The following is an 18,242-nucleotide window of genomic DNA, read 5'->3' as shown; positions in this document are numbered from 1 at the left end:
TGCTGTTAGTAAGCACAGTTGTGTTCTGAGGCTACCGGAGCTTCTGTGAACTTGGTCTCTTAATGGCTCAGGGAACTGTGCAAAATTTCCTTTTCACTATTGTAAAGGCCCTCCCGCCTGGAGATAGCATGTCCAGCCTGATTTTAGGAAGAAATTCTTCGTTGCCGATCGTTCCAGGCTCTTGCGGTGGCACTCCCAGCTCTGTGGCAGCCGCTGCGGTCTTTAGCCAGCCTGTTTTGCTCTCGACGAGGCTCTGTTTAACAAAGAGCCTGTAACAAACCTTTCATTTAGGAGATTTATGGATGGGGATTTGTCCTTTTAGTCCTCATAATTTGCAGGACTGTAAGTGAGATGGGCTTTTGCCAAGGGGAAGAGCTGCTTCCCCCACTCCTTTGGGAAGGCGACCATCTCAGCTGGGCCTTTCATTCCGACCTTCCAGCGTAACGCATATGCCCGCGTCTCTACTCAGCAAGCGCAAATATTACTAAAAAGAAGTTGGATGTGTCTGTTTACATCCCCGAGCGCCCCCCCCCCCCGAGGGAACAGGCGCTGGGATCTGATGAGCATGCACTGGGCCTGGCCCGAGAGAGACGAGTACGCTGGGGGAAATGCCATCCGAACTGGCATCTGGGCAGGATGAATCATGCTCACACAGAAGCGGCTTTCAGCTTCATGGTATCCTCTCCGTGTAGTTTGGAATGTCATGGAAAACCTGCAGGGCTGTGCATTGCCCAGGATTCTTGGAACTGTAGCATTCACCTTACCTGTTGGTTGCTTTCCAGGTACTGGAAGAAAGTTCTTTAATAACATTTACTTACCTAATTCACTAAAAAGCCACCAAGGTTGTGTACAAGGATTTAACAGAAATAAAAGTATACTGTATTCCAGTGTGCTGATCTTCAGGTGTGTTGAACTACTGCTCCCATCATCCCTCACCAGCATTCAGAAGAACATGTGTGACCAAGGGCCATCTAGTCTAGCACACTCTTGATACGGTGGCCGACTGGCTGCCCACAAAAACCCACATGTGGGATATGAGTGCCCCCGCTGATGTACGTAAACATGTTGCTTCTGATTCCCACAATGTATTATTCAAGAGGCTCAAAATATGCCTTTAAATAAAGCTATTCAGCTGCTGTCCACATACAGGAGGGCTTGAACTTGGCATTCGGGTCAGTCAGCTGCTTTGGTGTGGATTCTGAGAAAGGAGTTTTTCACACAACATTCAGCTATGGCCACCGATTGGGATGGGTTTAAAAGGGGATGGACAGATTCATGAAGCGGTGGCTCTCCGTGGCTACTAGCCTCGCTGGCCCTGGGCTCCCTCCTTGACCAGAGGCGGCATGCCTGTGCATGCCAGTTGCTGAGGAACTGGGCAGGAGGGGGTCTTGCACCCACCCTGCTGGAGGGATCCTGGGGGCAGCTGGGTTGCCACCATGTGCACAGAGTGCTGGACTGGCTGACCTTTGGCCTGATCCAGATTGGCTTTTCTGATGTTCTAGCTGCTCCTCCATCTGGTGATTTCCATCCGCCCAAACAGAATTTTCTCTCCTGCACCCAGCAAGCCTTAGCTAAATCAACATGGCCATCACCGGTCAACGTCCTGCCCTTCCTTGCCCTTGGTTAGAGACTGCTTTCTTGGACTTTCCGTCCTGAGGCTAATGCTGCGTCTGTGGGATTGGATTGATTCTCCTGGTGTTACTGAGCTACCAGGTTTAGGCAGACACACCCAGATGGGCCACAGCCTGTTGGCCCTGCTCCTGCCAAAATTAACTCTGGATTTCAGCCATCACCACTAAGCACAGTTTCTTAGAGACAACCCTGCTTGGTGCAACTGGAAACGATAGAACCTAATTGTTCGCTTTTCTTCTGAATTCCCGTGTTGTTGCTATTTCTGCATAACCACAGCGAATAGCATTGAAAGTGCCCAGCAAGGGCTTGGTTTTAACTTCTGCCAACATCTTCCTTGAGTCCTTGAAGAGTTTGTGTGTGTGTGTGTGTGCCTGCGGGTGCAGAAACTTGGTTTCTAATCTGTGGTACCGTTTGATTCCTTGGGAAAAGCTTTCTCGTTGTACAACCTATTCTTCTGTTATAAATGCTCTTGCATTTCTCAACTCAAAAGCACTTTGGAATGGGTTCAGGTTTTTAATATCGCACAGCATGAACCGTGTTTGGAGGCATCCATGGGGAAAATTCTCTAGCAGCTCAAGAATTGTGCCCCCCCCCCACCTGCTGCTCCTTTCAAACGGTAGTTTTCATGTCTGGATCTGGCAGCTTGTTCACTGCAGGACTGGGCCCAGCTTTCTGCCATTCTCCAGTGATGCTGTATAGGGCCTCTTTCCATAACTTTACAGGGAATGTGATGAAGCATCTAACTGTGGAGAGACTGCAGGTGAAAAATGGTGGTAAGAGGAAAGGACGGATGGATGGACGGATGGACGGACGGAAGGAGCGAGCAGTGGGCACTTGTTCTCCACCCTCTCTGCCCGGCCACAGCACACTGTTTTCTCAGCTGGAAAAGGTTCTGGGGAATCATCTTTGTTTCTTCTACAGACGCTTTTAAATGCAAAGAAATGGTTTGGACTCCCATGCAGTTTTCCTGGTTGCTGCTGCAACTGGATGGTGATATCATGGAGGCCCACAGCTTTGCTCACCCTGGTGAGCGATTGTTCCCCATTGTGAGCCCCCAAAGAAGCTTGGAGTGAGATCAGGGCTGTCTTGGCCCAGATGGGCCCCGAGCACTTGATCAGCTGATGGTTTCACATAGTGCCCAGCCAGAGTGGCATTGGCTTCTCAAACAGGCCGTTGCCTTCATGCACCTCCCTCTGCGTGTTGGCATCCAGCGTGACATAGTTGCTCGGGCCCAAGTTGCCGATCTCCAGTGCTCCCCTTGCTGTGGCCAAGGGGGTCACCCGTGTCCGATCCCCTTTCTCAGCTCAAAAGTCCGGTAAACCCCTAAGATAAACTGCGTTCCAAAAGAGCTGAGAAAGACCGTGTGCTGCATGAGCTTGGGGACAGGAGAAGGTACCTGGATACCCCCGCAGTGTGCTTCAGCGGTTCTTTGAGGGCCATGAAAGTTTGCATGGCGTCAGAACAAGGCCATGCTGTTGTGGGCCTCTCCTATTCTCTCAGAGCCCTCCGAACCCCGTCTTGTATTTGCAAGCAGCTGCAGCTCATCATCCAAGAGAACTGGGGACTGTCCATCTCTTCCTCCTACAACCCATGTGCCCCTCTCCAGAGCGGTCCTTTTTGCTCTAACGCTTTCTGGGCTATGCCTTTTTCCTCGCCATCTTTCTTGGTCTTGTAAGTCATCTTTGTTCTCTTCCTTGGCATTGCCTTTCTTTCTCAGGCACATGAAAGCTGCCTCTCCCTCCAGCTGGGGAGGGTCTCCGAGGAATCCGGTTGCAGCTGACACCGATTCTGGCAAGCTGAAATTTGTGGGGCCTCATGAAGTCTCAGATGGAACTGGATATCCAAGAATGCGTTGCCCATTTAGCAATACAACGGGGCAGGGGTACTTCGACCCCCCTTCCAATCGTAAAGGCTGACAGTAATCACTGATGTTGCCAGGATTCTTGGTTCTAGGCGTCTTTAGAAGGAGCTGAATCAGGATAGGTTGACCAGGAGACTTTTGCAGGGTGATTCCCACGTTCAAAGTGGGTGGAAGAAGTAATGCCTCACTGTTTTTACAGTTCCTGCTCTCTGTTACAGTTGGCAGAAGGATCAATCAGTCTAGCCTAGTCAGGGCCTTTTGGCCTATTCAGAGTTCAAAGAATTATTCTGCAATTTTTAGAATCTTCTCTGCTGTTTTTCTAAAGTACTCTATGAATTTATTTATTTATTTATTTATTTATTTATTTAGGCTTCATTTCAGAATTTGCATGTAGAGTGGGTGCCTGGTGGGAGAATAACTTGGGCAGTGAAAGAAAAGGCCAGCTAGTTAGCTTCTCCTTGGTATTCCATTGCAATCGGGTTGCTATTTGCGTAAAAATCAGTCACTCCATTCTTGATATGAAAGGCATCCATTTTGGTTTAATTTTCCAGTGAAAAGTCTTCCTCTTGCACAAGAGCACGATCATGTTGCAGAGGAGGAGAAGCAAACTTGGCACTGCTGCATTCGTGGTTCCGCATTGTCAGGGCAGGACTCTGACTGTGACTGAGGTGTTGGCGTTGCTCGCTCATCTGTATGAAAGCCGGAGAGAAGTGCTTCGCCCCACAGCAGCGGTGTGAGCAGGGAAATATTTAATGCCATGCTTTATGAGCGGTGCTGCCTCTGGTGTGTAAAGATTTGCAGTGTGCGGGTAGAGCAAGCACTCTGCGTTATCTTCACCCTTTTTAGTCTTTGGCTGAAAGCTGAGGGAGGAAAGATGCAGGGCCAGATTAAAGATGCCGCAGCCTGGTACCTACTCAGTGGCCCGAAGTAATTAGCCAGAAGTAATTATGAACATTCCCTATCTTTGCCACAGTTTTCCTGAGCTGCGCCTGACTTATCTTTCAAAGCTTGAGGTTTCCATATCTTCAGCAGTTGTGGAATTGGCCCGGGGAGGGGAAGCTGCAGGCTTGTGCTTAAGGCGTAGGACAGGGTCTCCAAACTTGCTGAATTTGGTGTTGTGAACCGGCCAGAGAACTACTGAAAATGTAGTAAATAAATAAACGCACGGGACTGCTGTGGGCACCACCACAAAATGGCTGCCATGGAGTCTGTCGCTAGTCATATACAGGGTGTTGTGTGAAGGAGGCTGGCTAGTCAAGAGGTGGGGTGGTGGAGAGAAGTACCAAAGGTCGGGCATCCAGGTATTGCTTTGCAAAGCTGGACCAGCACACAATCGCATCTCTTATCTTGGAGTTAATAGGTGATGAGATGAGCAATCGGGCATGTATCACTGCAACCCCGGCGTCCACCTAAGCTCACACCAACTGCCCCAGTGACCCCATCCAGCCACCCCATCCTCTGCCCTCCCCTTCTTCTTTTGCCATCAATCATTCCCAGCATCAGGCTCTTCTCCAGGGAGTCCTTCCTTCTCATCAGGTGTCCAAAGTATTTGAGTTTCATCTTCAGCATCTGGCCTTCCAAAGAGCAGTCAGAGTTGATCTCTCTAGGACTGACCGGTTTGATCGCCTTGCGGTCCAAGGGACTTGCAGGAGTCTCCTCCACCACCACAATTCAGAGGCCTCAATTCTGCAGTGCTCAGCCTTCCTTTCACAGCCCAACTTGGAAAGGTCCAACTTTCACAGTGCCATTTTACAGTTATCCAAAGTGGTGGCATCACTACATCTTACAGAAGTGAATTCCATCACTTGCTTCTGTGCTGCGTCGAAGTCTTCCTTTGATCTCTCCTGCATCTCCCACCATGCTGCTTCCTGGGATGAGCCCACCAGGCTGTAGCCTCCCCTTACAAGGGTGGGAGGGGGGAGTGCTTCCAGATCCGCCTTCTCCCTTGACAGTTGCTTCCGCAGCAATACAGAAATTTTAGAGGCTCCCCTATTTTGAGAAGAACTATCCTAAGGTACGAGATGATTACTCAATTCCACAGTAGCTACTTTGGAAAGAGCAAACTGGTGGGATGGGTTCTGGAGGCTCTTGAAGTCTGTCTCTGGCTTTGTGAGGGAGGTAGGAAGAATTAGAAGCCACTGCTGGGTCAGTTGGAGGCCCCTGTCATCAAGACCCCAAAAAGTTAAGTGAGTGTAGCTTCCCACAGCTCTGTCCTTTCATGCACAGCATAAATTGGAAAATGCCAGATGGTGGTATTAGTCCTTAGGCACGCAGTGTAGGGAAGTGGCTGGATGCTGCATCTAGCCTTGTTCTTTTGACTGGCGGGGGCTCCCCAGGGTCTTGGGCAGAAGAGTTGCTCCATCACCTGCCAGAGATCCTTGGACCTGAAATGCCTGGGTTTGACTTTGGACTTTCTGCATGCACAAGAATGGGCTATAGGATTGGATTGGTTTCTTTGAAAGCTCAAGTGAGGAAGGTTGCTCAGCCAGAAAGTAACATTCAGAAATGTTAAAATTAATTAATATTTGCAGCAGATAAGCAGAAAATATATCCAGACGTATGAAGTGAAAGCATAGTACACCAGCAGCCAGGGAAAACAAAAAAAACCATGGTATTTAGATTAATTTTAAGGGAAGGAAAAAACGGAAGGAACAGTGCATAGAGGCAAAGAGGCTAAAGTAAAATGCAGTGATTACATGGAAAAATAACACAAATTAGGGTGGTTTGCATGAAAAGGTTATAAAGTGTAAAATGAACTACTATTGTAACTCCTATTAAGCAACTCTCTACTAGAAGAATGTATTATAATTTTTAACTATAACTTTTACACACAAACTCTAGCAGCTTTAATGATTGCTTAACTGCGTTTTTGGCATCACCTGTAGTTCTTACCAGTCTATACTAGTTAAAACATACCCCAATCCCAAGGGTAGAGCCATTTGAGCTAAAGATTAGGAGGGAGAAGCAATGTGCAGAAGCTGTTTATTCCAATAGGTTGCATAAAGATTGATCTGGGACCCAGGAACATTCAGGAAAGCTGAGCCTCGCAAGAAATGAAATGGGGAATAAAATAAAGCAACGTGAAATGAAGCGAACCAAAAACATGAAGCGACAAGTAACCAGACCCAAAGGATCAGTTTGGAAATAGCCGTGAACAACAGCTTCTGTAGGGGAGAAGGGACATCTGCCCAGGCAAGAAAGAGTAACAAAGCTGGGATCCAAAAATTTATTTATTTATTTATTTATTTAATTTAGGAAACTTCTATGCTGCCCCATTCGCCAAAGCCTCGGGGCGGCTTACATCCATAAATAAACATCCTTAAAATAATATAAATTAACAGTATAAATTAAGTCGCCCTGGCCAAAGAATATAATGAATAAATACTGTTAACAATTAAAATGACTTTTGAATAAAAAGGTCTTGGCCCGACGCCGAAAAATAACGACGGCGCCAGGCGGACCTCTCTGGGGAGCGCGTTCCATAGGTTGGGCGCCACCGCAGAGAAAGCCCTCCTCCGGGTACTCACCCTCCTAATGTCCTTCACGGAGGGCTCCCGGAGAAGGGCCTCTCCCGCAGATCTCAAGGGGCGGCTGGGCATATATGGACGTAAGCGCTCCTTCAGGTAACCAGGACCCAAAAATGGAACATAAAGAAAAGGATTAAAAAACTGAACGGGGTGAAGTGAGCATCGTACCAAGGTGCAGTTTCTTTTTCATCTCCTTTCTGATTGATTCTGTTATTTTTCCTCATTACTAATTTGATTTGCTCCTGGCTAACAGAGGTTGGCGGGAGACACCTAGAAATCTGCAAAGATGGGTTTCCATTGTTTTGGGAAAAGGGTGTGTTTTCACCCTGATGGGGTGCATGAGATCAGCCAGAGTCAGACATGCCTCACCTTGTACCTCCGTTTGAACTGTTGTGTTGTCCTGGCTTGGCTTTCAGTTGGAGCCCACACATGTGAGCGGCCTGTTTGAGAAGGATTCCATAGCTAAGATTATACTCAGCATGAGGGAGGAATTCCTGCCTGATCCTCCGTTTTTCCATGACCACCTTCATGGATCCATTGGGAAGTTCCTCTTCTGCTCCTTGTAGCTATACCCTTGCTTCCAATTATTTCTCCCCTTTCTTTTATCCTCTGCTGAAGAGTCTCTCCCTTCTTCTTTCCCTTTCCTCAACCTTCATTCCATTTTTTCCTCCCTATTAAAAAAATCTTGTTTTGGTTTTTCTTTTCATTAAATCGATTAAAAAACAAAAAACTCACAACCTACGAGTGTTGTATGAGTAGTACAGAGTAGAAATTGTTATTTCTACTCTGTATAACAATTATAGAAATTGTTATTTCTATAATTGTTATATTGTTATTTATTTTATATTGTTAATTTTATATTGTTATTTTTGTATTTTATTGTATTTTATTTTGTGTTGTGAGCTGCCCCGAGGCTTCGGCAAGGGGCAGCATAGAAATGTTTTAATAAATAAATAAATAAATAAATAAATAAGAAAATCTTCAAAACAAATTATACAATAACAAAGACAGTGCATTACAGTAGCGACAAAAAAACCTTCAAAAAGATATCCAGCTTACTTTCTCGTTCTCTCTCCGTCCTCATCCTCTTCTCATCTCCAGCTTTCCCTCCCCACAGTGATGCTCAAAGCTCCGTTTAGGAATTGCTCCAGTTGCGGCAGGAAACTCTTCTGCTTGGGGGAGACCTGTTAGATTGTGGAGCAGGGCCCTCTCCATGCAGATGCCCATTTCAGGTGAGAAAGGCCTGCCTTGGAAACAAAGTCATCATCAATTTTACTGCTTCTCTTGGCCTCGGTTTCCCCTGTGACCGATCCTTACCTCCAGAGATGAGCAGAGCAGTAACCCTAAGCTATAGATGCTCCCCAGGGACCTCCCAGGTGGAGGACAAGTTTTGTCAGGGCGAGTCTCATGCATGCAAAACAGCAGCTGTTGTGGCACATCCCAGAATTAGTGATGTCCTTGCGGGTGAAAGATGCTAAGCCGGGTCAAGTCACTGGAGACCTATTAAGAAATAATTAATGAAGAGGTAAAGCCCTGGGGTGGTTGAAATCGTCATAATGCAAACTTCCTAATTACCCGTGTCTGCTTTGGGAGTTGGACACCCAAGTAAGTGAAGGTCTCATTGTGTCAGGAAGGGATCGTCCTTGGCCGAATGTCAGCATGTAATCTATTCGGTGGCAACAGGACATCAATTTGCTCCAGTTGATAAGCTCCCCAGAGGGGCCTGAAGAAATTCTAGAAGGAGTTGACAGGCTCCCAAGTTAGAGGCTGCTGTAAAGGAATGAAACATCGACATGGGGAAGATTGTGAACTTGTTCATGTGCTGGGAAAAATGGGTCTCCGCTGATGACAAGATGATAGGAAGGAAATGGTGTTGCATGCTTTCCCTTGGCAAAAAGCTCGCTTGAGCTAAGGGCCGAGGTGAGAGCTTTGTGGAAATCTTCCTGTGGAGCATGATTGACAGCTGGTTCAAGGCTCCCGGGAAGGGAAATGCTTATTCGCACAACGCTTCTGGAAGATGTGCTCTTAAGGAAATTTATGGAAGGCAGGCCATGACTAGATGGAGCCTTCATGCAGATGTGGTCCAGATCCTGGAGGTAAAGCTGGGAAAGCTGTTGTATCTGTGTCCTTCTCATAAGTGTTGTGAAACAATTTGATTGCTGCTGTGTTGCAACATCCTGTGTCCACAGTTTCCGGATGCCTGTTTGCCATTTAAGTCATCAATCTTATTTCAAAAGGAAGTGCTTCAGTTTGCAAGGATCCTGACAGAATGACAGACCAGGACCCTTGCTCACTGCTAAGCCTGTACAGCTGGCGGTGCAGAGATAGCTCCTCATTGTACAAACCAGTAAAATTCCCCCAAATAATTGAGGCTGCGATTACTAGAACCCAAGAAGTTCATCCCATTAAGCTGATGGCTGGAAGATTTAGGGCGGCCTCAAGGAGTGACTTCTTAAACCAGCATGGAGCTAAAGCTTTTAGAAACATAGAAACAGCGCGAGTCAGAAGGGGTCTCCTGGGCCATCTAGCCTGACCTCCGGCACCACCCGGCTCCGCTCACGACATGCCCACCATGTGGAGGATGTAGTGATGGCCACCAACCTGGGTGGCTTTCAGAAGGGCTCATGTCTCTCAAATACCAGCTGTTGGAAAATATGAGTGGGAAGATGCTCTGGCATTTGTGTTCTGCTTGTTTCCTTCCCCCAGGCAGGTGTTTGGCCATGGTGGGAACAGAATGCTAGGTCCAGTCCAGCCTGGCTCTTCTAACTCGGTTTATTTATTTGTTATATTTATATCCTGTCCTTGAGGAACTCAAGGCTGCTTACATCATTCTCTCTCTCCTCTCCATCTTATCCACACAACAGCAGCCCTGTGCGGTAGGCTGGGCTGAGAGCCCGTGAGTGGCCCAAAGTCACTCAGTTGGCTCCACGGCTGAGTGAGGAGTAGAACCCTGGATCTCCAGAGTGCCAGTCCCTTCTCCACCACCACTACAGCACCCTGACTATTCTTGGGTCACATACTCTTGGTTGAACAGCTTACCTCACCCTGTTTGTCTGTTGCTTGCTTCTGATGTAGCTGGTCAATATGGGAAAGCATTTTATGCCCAGTTTATTGACTACTTGGGAATGGAAGCTAAGCAGTTTCTCCATGTGGCAGAGAGCGTTGGTTGGGTAACAAGGCCTTAATTGTTCTAGCACTAGGCTGGTGTTCCACTGAGGGGCCACAACACCGTGGCTAGAGGAGAAACTTTATATGTATAAAGCCCCTGTATCAAATCCTGGCATCTCTAGTGGAGGATTTCCATGGAAAAATGGGCTGGGAAAGACCTTTACCTGAGTTTTTGATAAGCACCACCCATCAAAATAGTAAAAACCGGTGAGCCATACCCTGTGTGACTTACGCCTTGAGCTAAACCATGTCACGATACTGAATCACTACTGTTTGCTTTTTATTTAAGGATTGTGACAAAGGGAAACCAGCTGGAAAGAATGATAGGCCCTGTTGTACTTTAGCAGATAAACAGTGGAAGCCCTATTAGTTGCTAAGATGCCACCAGATTCTTCGTTGTCTTTTGCTACAGCAGTCGTGACAAATTTAATACGGCAGACGCTTTTGTGAATTAGAGTCCTTTTTACGAGATGCTCCTAACAAAATGGACTGTAGCCCATAAAAGTTTATGCTGTAATAATTCTGTTAGTCCATAACGTGATGCAGGATTCTGCCCCTAAGTAGGGCTGAGTACAACCTGCATGGTAATACAGAATTATTTCCAAGAGAAGCTGAATTCTACCATCTGCATACATGTATGCAATTATTATAATATTGCAATTAAACACCGCCTTTCTTCCTCTTGCAGGGAGTGCAAGGTGGCTTACAAAGTTCTCCTCTCCATCTTATCCTCACAACAACAGCCCTGTGAGGTAGGCTGGGAGCAAGTGAATGCCGTAAAGTCACCCAGTGAGCTTCATGTCCCAGTGGGGACTAGAACCCAGATCTCCTAAGGCCGAATCCAACACGCTAACCACACAATACCTGCTGAGTTTTTATCTGGCACTAGAGTGCCACATCTTTGCTGCTGAAAATGTGGTTCAGAATCTCCTCTCAAATTCCTCCTTTCTGAGATTCCATCAAATAGTTCTTATATCCTTCCACATTTATCTTGAGGGCTAAACCTTTTCAGGGTGTTGTATTTTGTACTTGTTCACTGTCCTCCCTTTGCCTGCCACAGCTTTTCTGTAAAAAGGCTGCTTTTCTGTAAAAAATGTAGCTGCATAGTTTGGTCCGCAGCCTTCATGTTTTTCTGTTCACCTCAGCACTGTGAAAATCTGCACATCTTGAGTCATGATTCTGAAAATGGGGCAGAAATTGGCTGCCAGCTATTGAACAGCTGGGTTTTGCTTAATAGGCCTAAATTGGGAAGGTGATGCATCTGCCTCAGACACAGAATTGCATGCTTTCAGCAGCTCCAGAAACGTCTTGAAAGGAAAGGGAGCTGCGTGGATGGGCTTTTAAAATATCACTCTATTTTCATGTTCCAAATTGGGGCCCAGAGACGGGCTGTTAGCACTGATAAGACTATCAGGGCATCATTTTTCATGTTCACTTTTTTGAAACCTACCTGGCATCCCAGATCTTAAAAGAGTTACACTTGTTTATCTGCTTGCCATATTGATATAATGCAGCAAGAGAAATAGGGCATCCTCTTAAATGACCCTCGGTTGATTTCTGGAATGTGCACAATCCCCCCATCCAAACGCCCACCAGCAGGGCACGTAGGTGGCCAGCCGTGCTCCTTGCTTGCCCACTGCAGGTGCTTTTCAGTGGTGTGACACTTGGGAAAATTGAGGTTCCATGTGGCTGGTAAACCTCTCTTCTGTGACTTTTTATAGGAACATAAAGACTGGAATTGCCATTTCCTGGGGGATTGCTGGACAGGGATTATTCTGGAGAATGGTTGTCCCAAGGTGTTTGTATGTGTAGCTTCTACTCAAACTAGTGCATGCTTTGAATAGCGGTGGTCTCAGGTTCAGCTCCTAGCGTCTCCCGTAAAAAGTGTCTGACAGGTAAAAAATGATTAGATGACTGCTCTTAGTCAGAGTAGACTAAGTTGGAGTAGATAGACAAAAACATGACCTGATTTAAGGCAGCTCCTTAGGTTTCTTGGTTCCACGGGAGCAATCCTCTGGCATGAAGGGCCTATGAAGATGTGGACATGAGCCTGTGAAGAGACATAACTTGTGATGGGGCGAAGGCAGGAAGAGGCCTTTTAGGACGAACTGGTCCAGGGTTTTGTTCTAAGAGCCCTTGTTGTGGTGCAGCAAATATCTTTGCTAAGTCTTGGGAACAAAACACAAGTTTCTAAATCTAAGTTTTTCTTGACTGGAAGACAAAAATGGTGCAGGAAACCAAAGCAAACACGGTGATCTGTTTCGGGGAGTGGATTTCTTTTCTCTTGTGTGTCATAATTCTTTGTGTTGGACCGCTGTTGACATTATCTGGATATATTTGGAGATGGTGTTGCCGAAACAGTTTGGTCGCACACGTGACACCAACGTGAAGGGATTCCCAAGAGCCACAGAAACATGGAACAGAGCCGCTTCCCACATTTTCATCTATTCTTAACCCTTTTGTGGTTGTGTCCTTAAGTGCAGATCTGTTTTTCTTTTCTTTTGAAAAGTAATAAATCCGACCCTCGAATACTCTGAGAAGCATTGAAGGGATGGGGTGCTTTGCCTCCAGCCCTTGTTCCTACAAGAAGGAATTTTAAGTGGAGAGCATAAACAAAAGTGATTGCATCAATTGCATTCAACAGGTGCAGCTATTTGCAGCATGGAGAGGGGGGTCCCTGCTTGCCACGTGGTGGTAAAGATGAGGAGTCTTTATCGGGGGGGGAAAAAGGCTGGTAACCCTAATGCAGCACTGACATTCTCACTGTGTTCCAAATATGCAGAACTTTTTGGATCTCAGTAAATTCACTGAATTTACTTCTCTGAAACAAAATTCTTGCCCTTATTCCTTCTGCCATTTAAATAGAGCTGGCATGTAATGGGGGCAAATTATAGGTGAATCAAGGAACCCACAATTGGCCATGGTGTATGTTGGGTGTGCTGCACAGTCATTTTGAATTTTCAGCCTCCAGGTGTTGCTATTTGATGTGTGAACCTGGACATTGTATGTGTATTATGGGTTAACTGTGGCTTGTTTAACCCACAAATAACCAACAGTGCCTGGTTTGGTTGTCATGCCTCAGCCGTCAGCTGGCCTGATTGTTGGGGGATGGGGTTGGATATCAAGTGCTGTGGCAAATCATGTGATAGTTAATTAAGGGGAACTGTTGGCTGCATGGAAGATAAGAAACCTGATAGTTTGCTACTTGTGAAGAGAACCTTCACCAGTCATTGAGAGTAAGAAAATTTGCTTATGTTCATCAGACTTTGGTTTGGTTTGAATTTTCCTTTGCTGACTGTGTTTTAACAGTTCTGTTCGGAAGTGCTCTGTTTTTATTGTAGTTTGATTTTAAGAGTTGCAAACTGACCCAGGATCCCTTCCCAGGAATAGAAGATGGCGTGTTCATGAATTTAATAAATAAAGAATGCTAAAGGAGAGAAGAATAGGTTGGAGAAAGCTAATGTGATGGGTGGGGGAGGGGCTAGGTTATCCTACCCCTCCTGTTTTATTCTCACAACAACCCTGTGTGGTAGACTAGTCCGAGAGAGAATATCTACCCAACATCAGCTTCATGGCTGAGAAAGGACCGGAACGCTGGTCTTGCAGCACTCTGCCCACTGCGCAGCACTGGCTCTCAGCGTGGAGCTGGATTTGCTCCTTCCTTAATTACTCAGGATTCTAGACCTCATGATTTCAGGCAAGCGATCCGAAACCAAGACCAGTGAACAGAGGGCATATTGCTGCCCTGGTGGATATTATTTTCAGATCGTGGAACTTGAACACTTTGGCTTAGATTAGCTTGTTTTCTTCATTTCCTTTGGTGCAGAGTATGCCAGCAGCCTTAATTCTAGGTTTCCAGCAGCCTGGACTGCATTTGGAATTTTATGCCATTACAGGGTGGCGGGGGAGCGAATTCTCCCACAGAAAGGGATGAGTCTGGGCTTCTTCTCATTGGCAAGCAGAAGGCACTCCATGTGATCCTGCTTTTTCCGGCTTACAAGTGCTGCTGCAAGGAGTGATTGGGTCAAGAGGCTTCTTAACACACAAAAATAGGGATTAACACATGGATCAAGCGTGGCAAACCAGGCTTAAAGGGAAAGCAAGGATTCCGCTCATATCCGCTGCAGTGCTGAGCTCTGCTTGGCAACTCAGTCACCAGCGCTCTCTGTTGGGGGTCAGTTGTCCCCCATCTTTCAAGGTATCATCTGGAAATTTAGAAACCAGCAGATTGGTGTATCCTGCAATGCTGAATCACAAAGGAAACTGCCTCATATTGTCCTATGGAGTGACCACGTTGGAATATGAGGTGGAGTCCTGCCCACTGTGCCCCCTGGAAATGGTGCAGGAAAGGGCAACTTTAATAATGCCCCAGTGAGGAAGAGCGGCAATGTTTGGGTTTCTTAGGCTGGGAAAGGAGTTGAGTAGAGATGGGCTGTCTTCCCCACTCCCTCTCTCGCAATGCTGGGAGCTGATGGAGTTGTCCTCTGCAGCTGGATGATGGGAGATTTGGGAGATAAATCCTCCTTCCTACAGTACCCTGTTCAGCTATGAAATTGACTCTCACAAAATGTAATGACTGTCACTTTAGATGGCTTTAAAACAGGATTAGACAAATTAATGGAGGGTAAGGTGATCCATGGCTACTAGCCTTGCAATATATTTTGTCAGTTTTGAAACAACCATCCTGACTTCCAATCCTTTTTTAGGCTTAATTCCAAATGTTAACCTCTTTTTAAAATAGTCTCATGCTTTAAGGGGCACCATCTCTGCCTGGATTTATTTATTTATTTCATTTTATACTGAAACAAATGAAGCTTTCTGGGCAGTTAACAGTCCATTTCTGGAACCCCCTACCCCTTTGGGAACCTGCTGGAACCTTTTTTTTTTTAAATTTGTCTGGGTCATTTAGACGTCTGATTTTAAGATTATATGTTATTTTAAGTGCTGTTGGGTTTTTGTTTAAACTTCATCTTATGCTACTCTGCTGTTTTTGAAACATTTTACTGATGGTACTTCTAGATATCTGCTAGGCATTCAGCTTGCCTTTGAATTTTAGCAACTTAGATGCACGAACTATATTTTGAGGCAAGGGTGTCATCTTTCTTTGGCTGACAGGCCTCTACAGTGCTTGATGGATTGCCTCTCTGCCCAATCCAAAAATGCCTTTTCCTTGCTTACCTGCTATTCAGTTGATGCATCGTATTGTAGTCATCTGTCCAGATACATAACAGCTGTAAGCTCTACTTGTCTCTCGCCCCCCCCACCCCGCTTTCAGAACCTGTTCCTTATTCTCAGACTTACTGCTTAATATCAATTTTTCATGGTTTCATTTGTTTGCTTTCTTTTAGAGGGTTGTCTAAGCATATGTCCTTGAGAGTTACTTGAGAGATCCCAAACTGATACGACTCCCAATACTAAGACATAGTCTGGGTCCATGTCCTTACTGGGGTGGGGGTGGGGGTGGGGGTGGGGGGGGATACTGAAATAGGAGGAAAAGGATGGTGCATCCGCCTCGGTTGCCAAATGTTGGTTAAATCAAAGACATATTTAGAGTAGTCCTTCAGGTATTTCAGATTTGCAGTTGCCTGGTTGGAGACAAGACCGTGACCTCTGCGGCCCACGGACTTGATGCCTTTTCCCTGCCCCTTTATTTTTATATTTTTTTATTAAAACATTTTTATGCTGCCCCATTCGCCGAAGCCTCGGGGCGGCTTACAAACAATAAATAAAGTTAATTATAAAATAAATCGCAACACATATAAACATTAAAAATCCAAAAAATGCAATCTAAAATAAGCCGCCCTGGCCAGATAAGATCAAATAATATTAACAGTTAAAATACCACTTAAATAAAAAGGTCTTCGCCTGGTGCCGAAAAGCAAATAACGACGGCGCCAGGCGGGCCTCTCTAGGGAGCGCATTCCATAACTTAGGCGCTCTCTTAGGTTGGGAAAGCAACCTGGGAGAGGGTGCGAAGGGGGTGTGCTAGTGAATGCAGAGGGGAAGAAGGCTGGAGAGGTCAGGATTATTTATTTATTTATTTATTTATTTATTTATTTATTTATTTATTAAAACAGTGCTATGCCGCCCCTTGCCGAAGCCTCGGGGCGGCTTACAACACAATAAAATACAAAAATAACAATATAAAATTAAAATTAACAACATAAAATAAATAAACAATATAAAAGAAGTCAATATAAAAGTCAATATAAAAGATTCCACGCCTCTGCAGGGGAAGGACACCTCTGAACTCACAGGGTTGTAGCCACCACAATAGGATTGGATTCCTTCCTTTATTTTATTTGTACCTGCCTTTCTTCCAAAAATGGCTCTCAAGACAGCTTTGTAAGCATCTGTGACCGGTTAGACATGAGCTGTGATCACAGTGTTAGGAGAACTTCCAGAGAGGACGTGGATAGCCATGCGTTGTTCCCGAACTTGGGGGGAAATGTGCTTGCCTGTGAAGTTCCCTAAAATTTACCAGTTTCCACTAGTCAGCATAATATGAGAAGCTTAGGAGAGACATGTTTCTTCTGTCAGTTCAACCTTCTCTTCCTTCGGTGGCCAACCAGCCGTGGGAGATGAGAAGCTGTGCTGAGCTGGGAGGGCTTACCTCCTGCCCTTCTCACGTCCTGTGGCTACTGCAGACTCACCAGGCAGCCTGTGCACGTTGGTCAGCCTTATTCTTGGAGCCATGAGGACTAGTCACTTACACAGTCATAGAGGTCTGTGTACCTCAAACATCACTCAAAAGTAAGGGTAGTTCAGGTGAGAAGGGGGTAAGTGCATCAGCGCAGCATGCAGGATGGTCAACCAGCCATTGTTTCATCTGGCTAATGCAAGCACAAATATTGGTTGGGCTTCTGCAAAGCTCAGGATGCTGTGGAGCACAGGAAAACCTCTCCTCATTTCTCAGTGTCCTTTTTTTTGTTCTGGTTCTGTTGGCACTCGCCCTCCAAGGCTGCTCCTAGACAAAATGGTGGAGATTTAAGCAGGCAGGACCATCAGTGTGCATACTGATTTCTTTTGCGAGATTGAAGGAAGAATTCCCTAAAGGGATGTAGATTTGCTGTTTGTTCTATTAACAGCTGAAGTACTAGAAATCCAGGAGTCACTTGCCAGTGGATGAATAGCTTCCACAGTGAGTGGAAGACTTCTGATACTGCCCTGTGTTCATCGCATAAAATGGGGGGAAGATACAGGGGAAAGAAGATTTCTTATTCAAAGTGAGAGGTTTAATACTAGTCACTGCTAATTTAATATGATTTTTTATAAATATACTTTGCCTTAGTCTGCCTTCTCTTTGACCTTAGGATCCTGTTTCTCTTCCCCAAAGGGTATGACTTGGTTTGTTTCTTAAGTATAGAATAATAATTTGAATCCTCATAGTCAAGAAAGATAACTGGGGAAGGCTCTAGATGGAACGTTATTCCAAAGGCAGTTGCCTCTTCAGGGAAATCCACTCCAAGCTTTGACTACCATTCAAGCGGTCTGAATTGCCCGTGTGATGCAAATGGTCACGCACATTTTTCAGATAAAACTTCCTCATGATCTCTTTCCCTCCCCTTTGTTTTACCCTTCTGCAGCTGGTTCTGCTGATCATCTGTGAAACCTCTTTCTGATGACAAAGGAGTCTGAAGGCATCACGCTTTGCACGGTGACTGACCCAACTTGCAGATTGGAGTCTGGTTCAGGGTTGCTGGTTGGCCACAGAATTGGGGGTAAGGTGACATTTCTCTGTGTGGGCGAAGCCGGTACCTCTTCAGTTTCTTTAATTCATCTGCCTTTTTGCAAACATGGGACTGCCTTTTTCAAGCCCTTGCATCACCATCAGCAAAATGTGCTCGTGTTCTGGAAATGCATCCTTCCAAAAGGAATTTGACTTCTTGTTTGATTGTCAACAGTTCTGCCCTGATCATTTTTAAAGCCATCTTTGTGGTTATAGCCACTGACTTGCTGTCCCCCTGTTAAACAGGCATCCTGACTTAACCCGAAGGCTCTGTAATTTCCTTCCTCCTTCCACACTTACTGCATGAAACAGTTTTATGGGTCCT

The 18,242-nt window shown here is 45.8% G+C and overlaps 1 protein-coding gene across 4 annotated transcripts in view; it reads left to right on the top strand.

The window, feature by feature from the left end:
* The window catches only part of EXTL3 (exostosin like glycosyltransferase 3), a 103,803-nt gene that overhangs the window by 11,898 nt on the left and 73,663 nt on the right, over positions 1-18,242 (top strand). The window contains exons 1-2 of one of the 4 annotated variants that reach the window (XM_044450274.1): positions 4,207-4,224; positions 17,775-17,909. The gene's annotated coding sequence lies outside the window, so the exon portion shown is untranslated. Of the gene's footprint in view, positions 1-4,206; positions 4,225-17,755; positions 17,910-18,242 lie in introns of those variants that run through there. The other 3 variants (XM_044450278.1, XM_044450275.1, XM_044450276.1) reach the window with 3 other exon arrangements.

This window comes from Varanus komodoensis, unplaced genomic scaffold (assembly GCF_004798865.1).
Source record: "Varanus komodoensis strain SLA01 unplaced genomic scaffold, ASM479886v1 scaffold64, whole genome shotgun sequence".
Classification (NCBI taxonomy): domain Eukaryota; kingdom Metazoa; phylum Chordata; class Lepidosauria; order Squamata; family Varanidae; genus Varanus; species Varanus komodoensis.
The sequence above is the reverse complement of the archived record's forward strand: the minus strand, read 5'-3'. Positions and strand labels throughout refer to the sequence as shown.